Source organism: Trematomus bernacchii, unplaced genomic scaffold (assembly GCF_902827165.1).
Source record: "Trematomus bernacchii unplaced genomic scaffold, fTreBer1.1, whole genome shotgun sequence".
In the NCBI taxonomy this organism is placed as follows: domain Eukaryota; kingdom Metazoa; phylum Chordata; class Actinopteri; order Perciformes; family Nototheniidae; genus Trematomus; species Trematomus bernacchii.
The window spans coordinates 10,059,227-10,073,959 of record NW_022987698.1 but is presented as its reverse complement, the minus strand read 5'-3'; the positions used below and the strand labels follow the sequence as shown (position 1 = coordinate 10,073,959).

General features: G+C 40.9%; 1 protein-coding gene across 1 annotated transcript in view; it reads right to left on the bottom strand.

Annotated features, from left to right (window-relative positions):
- Positions 1–14,733, bottom strand: part of si:dkey-238f9.1 (chemokine-like protein TAFA-2) — a 93,711-nt gene extending 78,978 nt beyond the window's left edge. Inside the window, exon 1 of the mRNA XM_034139302.1 lies at positions 14,270–14,733. The gene's annotated coding sequence lies outside the window, so the exon portion shown is untranslated. The remainder of the gene's footprint in view (positions 1–14,269) is intronic.

Here is a 14,733-nt window from a genome sequence, read left to right as displayed (position 1 = left end):
TAAATCAAAACTGACAGTGTTGGTAAAACTATTAGTCTGTAAGCGTTTGATTTACAGTATTTTAGGAGCGGATGGGGGACGTTTTGGGACAATTCACTGACTCGTAAAAAAGTTGTTTCCGATAGTCTTGTGTAATCATCTAAATATACAAAAAGCACAAAAGAGACGACTATCTATTTTCTACATATAGTTTTGTCTGACTTCGATCGCACGTAGTAGGCAAGAACTAAAATATACTGTACATGACTCATATACCCATAAGACCCATTACAAAGCACTGACTCTATAGGCAACGGTATGATAGATACAGAAATACCTTCTACACGCTGACTTCAATCTGGCCTGAACTTACATTTAAAGCTTTTCTGAGTCTATGCTCCGACCACGCACATGGTTAAATATCAGTATAGGTTTAGAAAAGATCAACAACATTCACAGTCTCATTAATTACAGCTGCTTAGCAGAAGTATACCGGATTTCGAATCACCCACATGTTGTATACATTCCCCAAATCCCACACTGGAGATTTATTTATTTTCTTCTCTTTAATTCTGTATTTTCTTTCTTGGCTCGCTTAGCTGCTACTTTGTCAGCAAATGTGGGAGACAAAATAATTGCCTCTATATTTCCTGAATTGATTTCTTGCACAGTTCTAATACAGTGGTCAGGCTGGCACTCAGGCATCCATGACAGGCCTCTGTACTGCAGGCTTTGTGTTTCAGGAGAAAAGGATTCAAGAGTCAAGAGTCAAGACCCTTTGACTCTTTTTTTATGCAGCTTGTTATCAAGGTCAAGCACTGGTCATCAAAGCAGAAATCCCAAGAAGCAAGCATGTTTAAAAACAAGACAAATACAAAATTAAATGTAGAAAGGCTCGCAACAACTTGAGACGCAAGATGATTTACATGAAAGAAAACAACAGATTTGTTCCTTTTTCTCAAATCTTGGTTTTATTTAAAATGTTGTATTTGTAGTTTTATCTCTTCAGTCCCCCAAAATTATTCAAAATAAAGTGACCATCCATTGGGGATTTGCTTCAGGCATTTTGTGCCTTTTTAACAAAAATAGCAAGCCATGCTAACAGTACTGGTTTTTAAGGGGAGGCAAAAAAATGTATTGTTCATTATTATTACAAAATATTAGGCTGCATGCTACCTTAAGATAATCATATTTTAAATCAGATGATCTGTTTTTACTGTATTGGTTCTATTTTCCCGTTAATATAATAAAATAAAACGGGACTCCTATATGCATGATGTTTCATGACAGTAGCGGAAATGATCTATTAACCTGTTAAGCCCTGAGCCTGTTTTTCAGGTCTCAGGCTTGACAATGACATTCCCAGAACAAATGACCATATCTTCCCTTCTGAAAGCGTTAAATTAATAATCTTTTTTCTCAAAGTAATGATAAACCTGTGAGTTGGATGTAGAAAAGTCAGAATCAATATAGATGTTTTTTATTTTAAAGAAAATTCAGATTGAACATAGTAAAAAACTGTAAATGATAGTGTCTGTCCAAAAGTTATTTTTTACTTATAGTGAAAACTACCCTTGGATGATGGGTTAGTAGACTAAAAGCTTTAGGAATCCAAAGTACAAGATATAATAAGTACCCTGTATCAAGATTGATGCAAAACAAGTGACATTTGACCTTTTTAGAGAGATTTAGCAAAAAAAAACACTTCTGGGGTCATTTGGGTGGATTTTCCATATCCCTTGGTTGATTTTGATGGTTGACACCTCTTTCTGACCGTTAGAGCCAATAGAATCGAAGGGGGATTTCCCCACTCACACACATTGTAAAAAAAAAAGGTGAGGGCTTCGCGCATGCAGTTTTGCATTAGAGTGAACCTATACTCTAGCTCTGACATCTGGAAACGGAAAAGCAGTTTTATTGCTTATGGATTATCAGAAATCATTTCAAAGGGACACAGACACATTGGATTAACCTATGGATTAACTTCAGCAGCGTTTTTATCGTTTTAATGCCATTGAAGACCACTTTTGACCAGACAACGACACAGGTAAGCCATGTTAGCGTTTTTAGCTACCTAGCGCCACATGTTTTGATGTCTGTTTTTGTTTATAAAGTCGCGAGTTCTTATCATAGAGTGATAATGTGGATAATAACCCATCGATTCTGTGTCATCTCACGATCAGATTGATGTGTTGGATGTGCAGAAAGGATAAATAATAAGGTTTTATGAGTGAGTTTCGGTGCAGTAATCTGTTAGCATTTTTCGCTCGTTGCTAATTCAGAGGCTCAGCGTTAGCATTGTGGGGGTTTTTTTGAAAAAAAAAAAATGATCAGTTCGATGAGTTTCTTCCCGTTACATGGATATAAAACATTCATAGTTTATTAAATGTTAAGATGCCCTCAGACACTGTTTCCTGCAAGATGTTGCGGGAGGGCCCCGGTACCGGGGTCTCTCGGGCTTAACAGATTAAAGGTCCCATGTCATGGCCATTTCTACTGATCATAATTCCATTGTTGAGGTATACTAAAATAGATTTAAATTGTGCAATTTTCCAAACTCACATTGGTTTCTCATACAGTATCTCTGTATTCACTCTCTGTCCTAAACGGCTTGTTGGAGCGCCTGCCCCCCCCCTCCCTGTGAGCCCAGTGTGCTCCGATTGGTCAGCTCTGCCACTCTGTTCTGATTAGTCAACCACCAGAGAGGCTCCGGCCATGTCTAACACAGTGCATTTTTCGGCTCTGAGCGGAACATCAGTTTTACAATGGCGTCGGTACAGCCGTATACGTTTGAACCGGAGTCCGATCCTGAAAGTGAGACAGACCATCGTGATAGACCTGATCCACCGTCCCAAACTAGACTAGAGCAGACGGTTTCACAGTGGAAAGTTTTTATTTAGTATCGCTCTTACATTGCAGATGTTAGAACTGCATCATTTATCTACATCACAGTAACAAGTTTGTCCGCTAACTAACCGAACTGTACCTACAACTGTTGTTATTTACGTGCACTTGTGGAAACTGCACCAAGTGGAAAACGTCTGTTGCAAAGACATTAGAAAGGTAGCCTAGCTGAGAGTTAGAACATTATGTAGCCAGCTAGCTGAAAACACCAACAGTAGCACACAACATTATATGCCAAGATATACACCATACATATTTGTCAAGTCAATAGACTATTATATGCCCTTTTATTTCTTCCTTAGTAATTGAATGTTTATTTTGTAAACCTTGCTTGTTGGTTTAATTGCTAAACGTGTTATGTTACAAATATCTTCCCTTCCTTGTTGTAACACGAATGAACCAAGTCCCAGCAACTATTATGTGCATGGTACACCACCCAGGACTAGAGCCAAACTGTCTCAACCCATACACCCTGCAGAACCTCCATAACATGTACAGATTTGATTATGGACCTTTGAGGCGTAGAACGGAAGAAGAGTAAGTTATTCTTACCTGTAATAAACTACTACTGTGTTTGTTGAAAAATCAAATCATGGTTTGCTATATATGAATGATATGTTATAGGAGCAAATAATTCAGGGAAGAACGGCTACTAAGTATTTCCATCAAACTTTATTTTAAGAAATGTACAAAATGAACATGTGTAAATATACATATATACACTGTATATCATCCATTCCTCCCCTTATAGGCGTTTTCGGCATCTTGCCTATCGCAGCTTTGTAAGCTGGTGCTGGGGCTTTTTAGGACGAGGCATCAGAGTGGTCATCCCGTCATGTGTTGTCCGCCGGATACGCCTGGAGTGGTGGGTACCGGGGTCCTGCTGAGATGTACTCTAACAAAGATAAACATAACATTCATAAAATTAATTTTGTATCCGATGAAAACAGTACATTTCATAAAAGCAACACTTTCTGGGACACATTCCTAACGAAATCAAATGCAAATCACAAAATATTAGAGAAACTTAGTTGTTTTAGGTTCGTTAGCTTGCCAGCTAGATTAATATGCTAACCTACGTTTGCTAGTTGTTCAGTGTAATATGCCAACCTACTATGAACAACAGCTAGTGGTTCATATTAGGCTAGCAAGAACATGTTTACAATTGCAATCTTATACGGGTAGTCTGCTACGTTCGGTCATTCATTGTAGCCAATGTTATATGTCAATGTTTTCCCTAGCAAACTCATGTCTCTTGGTAGCCTTCTTTTTTTAGCTCGGTAGCATACACGCTAGGAACACCAACTATAATGTAATTAAGTTTTGCGACTGACCATACGGTAAATCACCCGGAGTATACTGTCTATGAGTATTTCGTGTGTGAATGCAGACATTCTCCTGCTATGAGATACATGTAAGGCCATCTGCTGACATTGGAGTTGATATATGGAAACGCTAGCAACTTAGTTAGCCCAGTTAGCACTGTGTCAATGGCTTAGCAGCCCGAAAAACGTTTACCCATTTAAACAGTCGTGGTAGATACCTTGTTTGTTTTAAACATCATAAATACACAAACAACAATGAATACTTACAGGTTGTGTACCCGAATCTCCCGCTGGTCCAAACAAAGTAGGAACAGCATCGTTCTTCAGTGCCCTACGCTGTACATATCCGGCATGAATCGCTGAAAGGTTTGCGAAGCTTTGTTTCGTGAAATGCCACGCACACAGTACTATACCGGCTCGAACATCTGAAGGAACAGTGTTAAAAATAAATTTCAACCACTGACTTCGTCGTGGTTCTGCCCTTGGTAAGGCATGCATTGAAGATTTCCCCTCACAATACAGGACACAGACCCTCATTGGCATGACTGGATACAGCTTTGAACTGAACCTGAGCTTCCAACAGTATATGTTCTGCTGGCAGAGGGTGTGGCCTCTGGGTGTTCACACGTCACAGTGCCCAGGAAGTAAACAATGGAAAATGAGAAATCTCCAACGAGGCGTTTTGGGGCAGCATAGACAGGTCTTTGAGGGGTTTTGACTCTGCAGACCATTTACATGCATAAAAACCTTCATAACACACAAGGGGACGGGTAATAACCGGAAAAGCATGACATGGGCCCTTTAAATCCAAACCAACAATAATTAATAATAATTAATAATAATTAATGATAATTAATGATAATTTGCAGCACGCGTGGAACTGAATATCACTTCTATATAATATAAAACCACCTGCCTTGGTCTAGTCTTACTAGAGGTAATTGAACTGAAAATGGCACAGATGACCAACAATATATAAAAAGAGCAACTACTTCCACAATCTGTTCCAGGCCAAACCTCTCTGCTGCATTCAAAAAGCTCTCCAGTCACAAACATGACAGATCACATGTTCAAAACTGCAAAAAAAACTGTGCACAACTCAGTAAAAGGTCACGTCTTTAAGTACATTTGTGTCACTGCTGGAGGATCCACCATGAGCATTTTCATTTTGGATCCAACAACTTTCTCTCTCAAAATTGTTGGTATTTGTCATTTCTGTCACTGGCTTTCATGTGGTGCTTTCAATCGGAGGTAGATGCAACAACTGGATGAAGTACAATGATTGTCTGTACGCAGCTGTGTTCTTGCCATATTGTGAGGTCCCGAAAGAATTAAGGATCAAAGATCAAACAAAAATAATGTGTTTCAGTCAAACTATCCAGTGTTCTGATCTTTCAGCATCCTGTGAGGAGCTACCTGGAGCTAAGGGCTTTGTTGAGGGTCGTATGAGGCGACGCAGAGGTAACTTTTTTGTGAAAAAACATTATCTTAAATCCTGAAGTGGTAATGCTGCAATAGCAAAAGGTTTTATCACAATTGGAGAGTATTTATTATGAAAGAGAGCAAAAAAGCTGAAGGCTTCTTTTGACAGACAACGTGTTCTTTGCTCTTCTCCTGACTAGCTTAAGTAAGAGTTTAATTGACAGATGGTTTATTCAATCTCCGGCCAAGTGTTTTTTGAACGTCCCTGCCCTTATACGAAAACTGTTTCCAGCTGGTTCTGTACAAACAAATCATCTGGTGCTTCAGGGTAATGATGATTTAATCCTCAATGTTATTGCATTGTTAAGCGCTAAGCCCGGATATCCCCAGACATTCGGCCAGTGAACGGTCAACATCAACCTTTTCAGGCCTTTCCAGTAGCTTCTCATTTGCACCCACTAAAGATAAGGATGGTGAACTAGATCACAAGCTCCTGTTTTGCAAAAGATTATCTTGCCAACTTCTCTCTTTAATGTGTAGCAAAGACAGGCAGCCTTTCTTGAATGATTTTGCAGTTCTTCCTTAACTTTTCATCTTATTTTACTCTTCATGTTTTGCTCCCTGTGGTGAATCTTCAGTTTAATGACCTCTTTGAACCTTCCCTTTGGATGCAGAGGAGGTAACCACCACCCACATGCTGCGCTGAATGATGGAGAATACGAGCCCACAGAAAGGAAATGAGGACAGAAGTTCAAAGATGGAAGGACAGCATAAAAGAGGAATGTATGTTGTCCACTTACACAATTCTTGACTCCTGGTCTGGCCGTGAACTGAGGTTTCCTTCTGATCTAACCCCTTGTCTAACATAGTTTTCATTTTTACCCGGCCAGTGGGATGAGGACACCTATTGAACCTTTTAAGCAAGACTTGAATGACATAATTCTTTCTGTGAAAAAAAAACCTCACGCCGTCCGTGTGAGAGAGGAACAGACGACATGCTGGATTTGCAGTGAGAGCAAGCTGAGAGTGAGAGTGCATTAGACCTCTGGCGTCAACTGAGGCATCAATTAATGAGCAGCCTGGGAATGTGTCCATCCAGACACACTCTGCACCGGGAGCCACGGGAGACCGGGCCAGGGCCACAGACGACTTTGGGACATGAATAATTGAGGTCCCTGTTTTAAATGTTTAAATGAATTAGGGCCAGGGGAGGATGTGTTAAGAGATGTACAAGAGGGAGGGAGAGAATAGCAAAAATATCTCCATTATGTCTCCAATCATGGAGCAGAGAGGTGTTCTGTGGCGGCAATATAATGTGCTACGTGTCATTAGTTGGGTGACATAAGTGCATGCTAAGTCCTACATAATAATAGCTTTGACATTCTGTCGAGTGAGTGCAGCGCTTGTTTTGTCAGGGATTTAGACATAATTATGTCCATGCAGCAGCATAATATATTGGCCTTATTTTGAGACAATTCAAACACATGCTCTTGCTCATGGCATGAAGTTGGCACAAAATGTCAGCCTTATTCTGTGAGTGTGGAAGCAGCATGGAAACGATATTAAATGTCTACAGATATGTATAGTATTAAAGACAGACACTGGCAAAAGGCCAACCTCAGTGCTGGTGCAGCGCAGTGGGGGATGTCCAACAATTAAGAAGACAGCTATCCTGTATTTATTTTTGTTGTGCATTATGACATTTGTAGTTCCATCCAGTAGTAATGAAAAAAAGGAAACAAAACTCTTTCCAATAAGGCATCCACTCTACATGTACAATCTACAACTGATCATTTTATTGAATCTTAATAAATACTTTATTAATAGTTTTGAGATTAATTATTATAAGGAAGAAAGGTGGAAGGTTACCATTTGAAAGCTCTGCCTTGCTGCTTCCCTCCTCCAAAATGTCAGTTTTTGTGTCTTTAGCTGGCTCTTTGTTTCATCCGGACGACCTCATTTGATGAGTTACTATGTTTGTAACTAAAGACCTAATGTTTGAAAAAGTGAGACACCAGTGAGCATCTTTTTGACTTTGACTGCAAAATTGAGTGTCATGTAGGGTTGTTATACACTTTCCAATGATCCATCACATGTACAGTTATTGATAGTTAGGAAGAGATCAATAATTGGATTTTGTACCAGATGATCTTCAGTCATTTTTCCCAGAGGGTAAACGGTCAAACAGTTTCCCTTGTGAACTAAGGAGAAGCTACAAAGAAAATGTTTTGGAGGAGTACAAACACAAGTTCTGTTCAGCTCTTGGTATCTAGTTTGTTCTGGTGATGAATGCAAAATTGAAATCAGTTCCCTAAATTATTCGAAAACCCTCTGGTTATGTTGAAAACATAAGTGCAATATAGCCTATTTAATTTGTACGAATGCACAGTGTGACACTGCAGCAGCTGATATTTGTACCAGCCAGTTGTCGGCAGGACACAGCGAGTAAACAAAACCAAGTGATTGGCAGCCGTTCCACTCGACAGAATCCAGCAAAGAAACTCAAATTGGATGCAAAAACCGCACACTTAGATTTCAATTTCTCCTCCCAGATGGGAGCTCCATGCACATTGTTTGTGATTTGTCTCCAATACCTTAAACTGGGGAGTCAAAAACGTTTAAACTGACAGTCCCAGTAAGACAAAGTATGTTGGATATGGGCTTGCACTGGTTTGTACATTTGTAAATGTTCCCCTGTTGTAAATGTCCCCTCTGTGGGACGAATAAAGGTATTCTGATTCTGTTTCTTGTGAAGGTCAGATGACCATAAAGACGAGGTGAAGTCAGGCTCTTTGGATGTGGGCGGCTTCCTCTGAGCTGCCAGTGCATCACTGCCTCTCCTCTCTTTACATTTCTTCTTAATTCTCACCCTCTCTCACGCTGAAGTCCAAAGCCCAAGAGAAATTAGTCACCCTGCACGCAGTGAAGAGGGAGTTGTTGTGTGTGGGTTTGATCGTGTGTTTGAAGGGAAGAGAGAGTGCAAGCAAGACGAAAGAGAACAGGGAGGGAGAGAGAACAAAATTGTTTTCCATCCCAAGGCTTATAATTCTGCCTTATATCTGAAAATTGATGCCGGTCTAAAAAAAGAACATCAATCTAAGCATCACAAATGTTCTGCAGTAACAGGAAAAGCCTCGCTGTGCCGTTTCGGATATGGCAGTGGCAACAGGGAGGACCGAAAATTATAAAATAATCCACAAGAGCCACAGAGTTTAAGACATGGTTACACAGACTCATACAGACTTAGAGTGCTCTAATGTGAAAATGACAAAACAATACAACATTGTTACTGTTACTACAATGGTTAGGTTTCCGGATTTTTCTCTATGCCGTCTTGTTGTTTGTGAAAAACCAAAGAAGTAACTCCATTAGATTTCCCAACCATTAACGTAGAAGACACCTTCGAACCTGCCTGAATTAATGACACCAGTGACATTTGCTTACAATGCAGCCTGTGCACACACAAATCCAGTATCAGTCAAAATAGGAAATTAAACAGTTGGATGTCACCTAGTAAACGTGTATTGCAAACATTTGGTTACCTGCGGACATCATTTCACAGCACTAAACTTACATAGCAGTCAAGCATTGACAGCTAATGCTAACTGGCAGTAAACAGTAGTAGACCTCCCTCAGTTTGACTCTCATGATAAGGAATTTTGTTGGAAGATGCAATTTCCCAATAATTCTGATAAATTATATTTTAGTCATTCTTTCGACCTTTTGATGCCTCCTTTGATACAACCTTTAAAAGACCAATGACACTTACATTCTTAAGAATAATAAGACATAGGACTTTCTTTAAAATGGATCCAAATTTTTAAATCTCAAACCATCCTGCCTCAAACACATACTCAACTATGTTCCCTTCCCTGTTTGCATCAAGGTAAAACTACATTTACATATAATACAAGAGCACAGTTGTATATTCCTAGCGACCAATACTGAGCTTCACCGGATCGTCACGTTAAAATGTGACTGACAAATCAAAATGCAAAATAATAAATAGGAGTGAAATGTTCCGTATGTATTTATAGCGGGAAATAGAGGAAGCATGTTTGAACGGATGAAAGAGGCGCGTGAACTGCAGCTAGCCTTGAGCTAATTCTATCATGGTTGAGAGATAACTCCCAGATTTCTGTTTCTCATCATTTTCATCGTGTACATAAGATCAAGGCTCCAACGCTGGCTTCTGCACAATACATTTAATGACATGGGTACATTTCTTTTGAAGATAGGAGCCTGCTTTGAAGGAGAGTCCCAGCTCTTCTGCTGGGATCTGATGATGGAGAAACCTGACCGGCCTCCGCGTTGGGTCACAAAATCCAACCTGCCTCCTTTTGTTTGTGTGATGAGAGGCGGGAGGGCAGAAGAAGGACCCATCAACGTTATCAAGGCAAACAACAGGAGGAAATAGCACAACTTTCAATAAGATAAACAAGCCTTAAAAAGGAAGCAAATGGTAAGACCTTTGACAATAATTGCCAATTTCATTGAGTCCAATTCGTTTAATTATAATCACAGAAGGATTGCTGCTGTCCTGCCCTCTCGACGAAGAAATAACAAGCATAGAAAATAACAGGCTCATTTTTAAACGCCCGTAATTGCAATTTTCTACCCAAATTACAGTCTAATGATTACAGGCACGAGGTGGAGCTTGACAACAACGCAAGAAAAGAGAAGGACATTAAAAAAAAACATATTGCTAAGGACCCTCAGGCACCCCAAAAAATATTCTGCAAACGGAAAATCAGAGCTCCCTTGCACCACTAGGAACCAGGGTTATGAAGTGGGTTTCTTCAAATCTGCAATCCCCAGCCCTTTCCCTGGGCCAATGGTTAGGCGCTTGGAGAATTGAGTTCCTCACTGCTGTGCTGGAGAAGGAGTTGATGGGAATTTGGCGCAATGGCAAAGTATTGAGAGTGAAAGCTGCCAAACACTGAATACCTCAAGGGAAAAGAAACAGAGTGATAGATTAAAGGAGGGAGAGAAGGGGCTTGTTGGAAAAGCCTGATGCACGACAAAGCTGAAAAGCACCTCCAATGAAGAGTAAATTCCTAAGCTCATTGTCCTCAGTGTCCACTTGAAGAGTCAGCTGGAGGAATTACCAAACAGAGTCACATGACTCCTCTACTTTACAGGATGGATAAACATTTTGGCTTAGAAAATGTGAGTTTGCATACATGAGACGTCCACAAAATGTATTCTTGAGAGCAAGACGGACACATTTCAAAAGATAAAGGATTTTTTTTTTTAAAAAGCAGAATTGTGAATGGAAACCTGAAAACACTTCTAAGGATTGTTAAAATCAGTGGTTACCAGCTTGGATATCCGGTGCGCGGGGGGTGAAAAGACAATAAACAATATGTCTAAAGATACATTTCTTTCTGATTCTATCTAAAATTGACAGAGATTCTGAAAATGTATTCATTTAAACTGAAAAGTGTAATCTATTGTGGGAATGTTGCCTTTATATGCAGGACATGAGTGGGTTTGCTCGGGTTAGTACAACAGAGTCTATGAACTTTACATGATCGAGCCCATAGGATCAGTTTGTACTCAAGTCATGCATGCTGAGCAACCAACAGAGGGAACTGATATAATACAATGACACACACACACACAAACACTCCCACGCACATAGAGCATTAAGAAATGCAGACGCCTGGGCACACATGCAGGATGCACCACACAAACCATTCACATAAACACTCAGGAAAACACCCACTTTTCCAAACACTGTTGCACTTCAGATGTACACACACCCTTTCTCTCTCCCTCTTTCACACTCATGCACACCCACAACAAGACATACACATAGCAAATCAGCATGAATAAAGAAGAGGTGCAGTTGTGTTTCACAGCCTAATCTCTGAGGAGAAAAGACCTTGCCGCATCGGCATGGATCAGCCCCGGCGAGTTTGGGACACTGCTGGTTTCCAGGAAACCAATTTATTTGTTTATTGTCCTGGTGTTTTGTCAGCGGTTACAGTTCATTGCAGCCAGCCCATCTTGGGCATGCTCCTTTAAATGGCATCTATAAAACATAAGATGTGCTCTCCCCATGTCCTCCTCCTCCTCAGTACATGACGGAGCTGCACACGAGCGTAACAATGCTGCATTCGTTCGCTATGGTAGGCTTTCCTTTAAAAACCCGATGGATGCACCCGGCAGCTCGAGCTGGATCTTTGAGAGGTGGAACAAACCGTGCTTTCTAAACACATTAGCCTATGAACACCGCTGAGCAGCAAATCTCAGGGTGCTGAAATCGGGTGTAATCATGTAGATAGATGGCTGAGTTTTTATTGTTCCACTAAGCCAAATCTGCAAGGCTGGTGGTGAATACAGACTTTCTGAAATGATGCAAGACCTCAGATTTGTGGTGCTGCAGTGCTCTGTTCATTGTGACAAGACACTGGGCTGTGACATGTGTATGTTTTCTGAATATATATTCGGCATGCCCACGCTATGGAAACCTGGTGATGTCAGTGTTACATGGAGAAATTTGGAGGGACTTTAGTCTCAACAGGCAATCTGAATACTACCACAGGGCTTCGAATACATACATACATAAGTGCAAAAACTCAAATGTATTGTTTTGTCTCATGCCTGCGAACACAAGCCAGACTCTCATATTATGCCCTATTGATCTGACAGCATGAGCAGGAAGCTGCCGGAGAACACAAATACTGCCTGGGGTGGCTCCTTAAAACTAGAGACAAGCCTCTTATCCCTGGTGTTCTCTTCCTCTGGAAATCACCTGGTGGCTCATGCATATCAAGTACTCTCTACAAGCCTCCGTCTGCGCTCTGCCTTCACCTGGATCTGCTTTTTGTTGCAATGTCTGTGAGGATGTTGGCTTTTAAAAAGAAAAGCACGACTGAGATTGCAAACTAATCGGTCCTACCTCTACATCTGGCTGTTTTGCAGAGATGCAGTGCCACATAAACGGCATGAGCAACCATTTTTATTCAACACTCCTTTGGGAGTATGCATGCCAGCAGTGACAAATGGCAAGGCTATGGTGGCAGGATGTTTACAGGTACAAAGACAACTTTATTCTAAGCCTTTAGCTCCATAACAAATTCCCACTTTTTCTTTTTTACAACAACCACTGCAGAGCGCACAAATCTTTTCCAGTGTTGCTATCAAATACAGTGTAACTGTCACAGGGATCCCATCTCCAGTAATCCCTTGGTGGCCTTTGCTCTGTCTGTCAGCAATACCAACCAATAACACGGCACAATAAAACCCTCCAGAACAACAGTGGGCCGCAGGCAGCTTCAAGGGCTACTGACGGCGATCTATAAAACAATATAATGGGTTGCCTGTCAGTGAGTGTGAAAGAGAAGATCTACGCCTCCTTTGACTCTCTGACGGAGGGGACTTCAATTAATCACAGCAGAACTGATCAGCCGCATTAGGAGTGTAAGGTTATTACCATCCCCATATTCTGCAGGATGAAATGCGATGATAGCACTAATTGAGGGATAAAAAGAAAAACAGCTGACCGCACAACTTGTCAAGGGGATGAAGGGCAGATAAAAGAAGAGGGTCAACAGAGATAGGCTGATATGGAGAGGAAAAAAAGGCAGAGAGGGGGGGAAGTGGGAGAGTCAAGAGGGGAGGGGTTGTAGAATTGAAATATTCACAGTGGTGTGTAAGCATAATCATAAATATCTACAGTGTGTGTGCAGAGCAGCTGGCAGCCAACATAAGAGGCAGTTTTCATTAGGGACTCCGTCCATGTCTTCTTAACGTAATCCAACATGATAACGGCATTGTGCTTTTCTTAAGTCACAAACAAGCCGCTTATAGCTAGAGCTGCTTTTCATTCATTTTATATTTAAGTTGAGGGGACTGACAGTGATGGAGGACACAGCCCACAGCGTGCAGTCAGCTCCAGGTTACAGTTTAACTGTGGAGAGCCATGTTTGTGTTTGGGGGTTACCTTACAGGTGAAGCTTGGATAAAGAAATATTATGCACTCTTTTATGGGGGCAAAAAACTGGAAAACTGAACACACTAAAAACAGATTGGATGTATTCTACTGCATCACATTGCAAGAAAAGACAATAGATAGATAGATAGATCTGTGTTGAATCCAGTAAAAAAAAATTGTAATTCTTCTTATCTAAAGCCATGATCAGACATTATCTTGTTTGCATGTATGCTGATAGGACCATGCACACACACACATAATTTGCCTTCATATCTATCTACCCAAAAAAAAATCAGCCACCCAGATCCCTCTGAGGGGAACTATTTTTGTGTCTAATTTAAGCAGCCAATGACTGTTTCATCATGTTGCTGCACAGATCTGATCTTCTCTGAATGAAAACAGCATGACGCTTTACATTACCCAGCCCACAGCTACACCTGTACGCCACCTTAAGTCATTAGTTCCTCACAAGTTTATAACTATTAATCTAAGGGAAGCAAACGATCATGAAATCGATACGCTTATTTTATTCTAGCGTTTGGATGATTGGCTATATCGCAGTGACACGTGAGCTGTTTGAAATTCGCATTTAAATAGTTTGAAGTCAATTTCCCAACGTTGTAAAAGCCACAGAGATACATTAGTGTACACAATACATGACAACAACATGTTTTAAGGGTAGGCTATGTCAACTTACCTGTCGTTGTGCTGTCAATTAATCCCCTGAAACGTCCCCTTCATTTATTCTCCATTGTCAACCACAAAAACCAGGGAGCTCTTCTTCACAGAAATGCCATTTCCTCGTCGTTTCAAGACGCCCTCGACAACACATTACCTAAAAACACTAATATAATGTCAGAGCTGTACGGACTCACAATTCCCGAGTAAAATAAGAGGAAATTGGGGCTGGTGCCTACTTGCAGGCGGCGGTCTAAAAGTCTATAAAAGTTGATGTTCCTCCGGTTTTGACTCACAACTTCCCCCCGGCCGGAGCGGCTCAGCAGCTGGACAACACGCCGGGCCGTCACTCATACTTTCTGGGTGATTATTATTTTTAACAATCCTCCTTTTGGTTGCAGTTGGGTTTTGGCAACGTCTTCGTGCAGTTAGAGAAACGGATTTGAGGTATCCGAGTGGATGAGAGGGAGCAGCCGGATCATG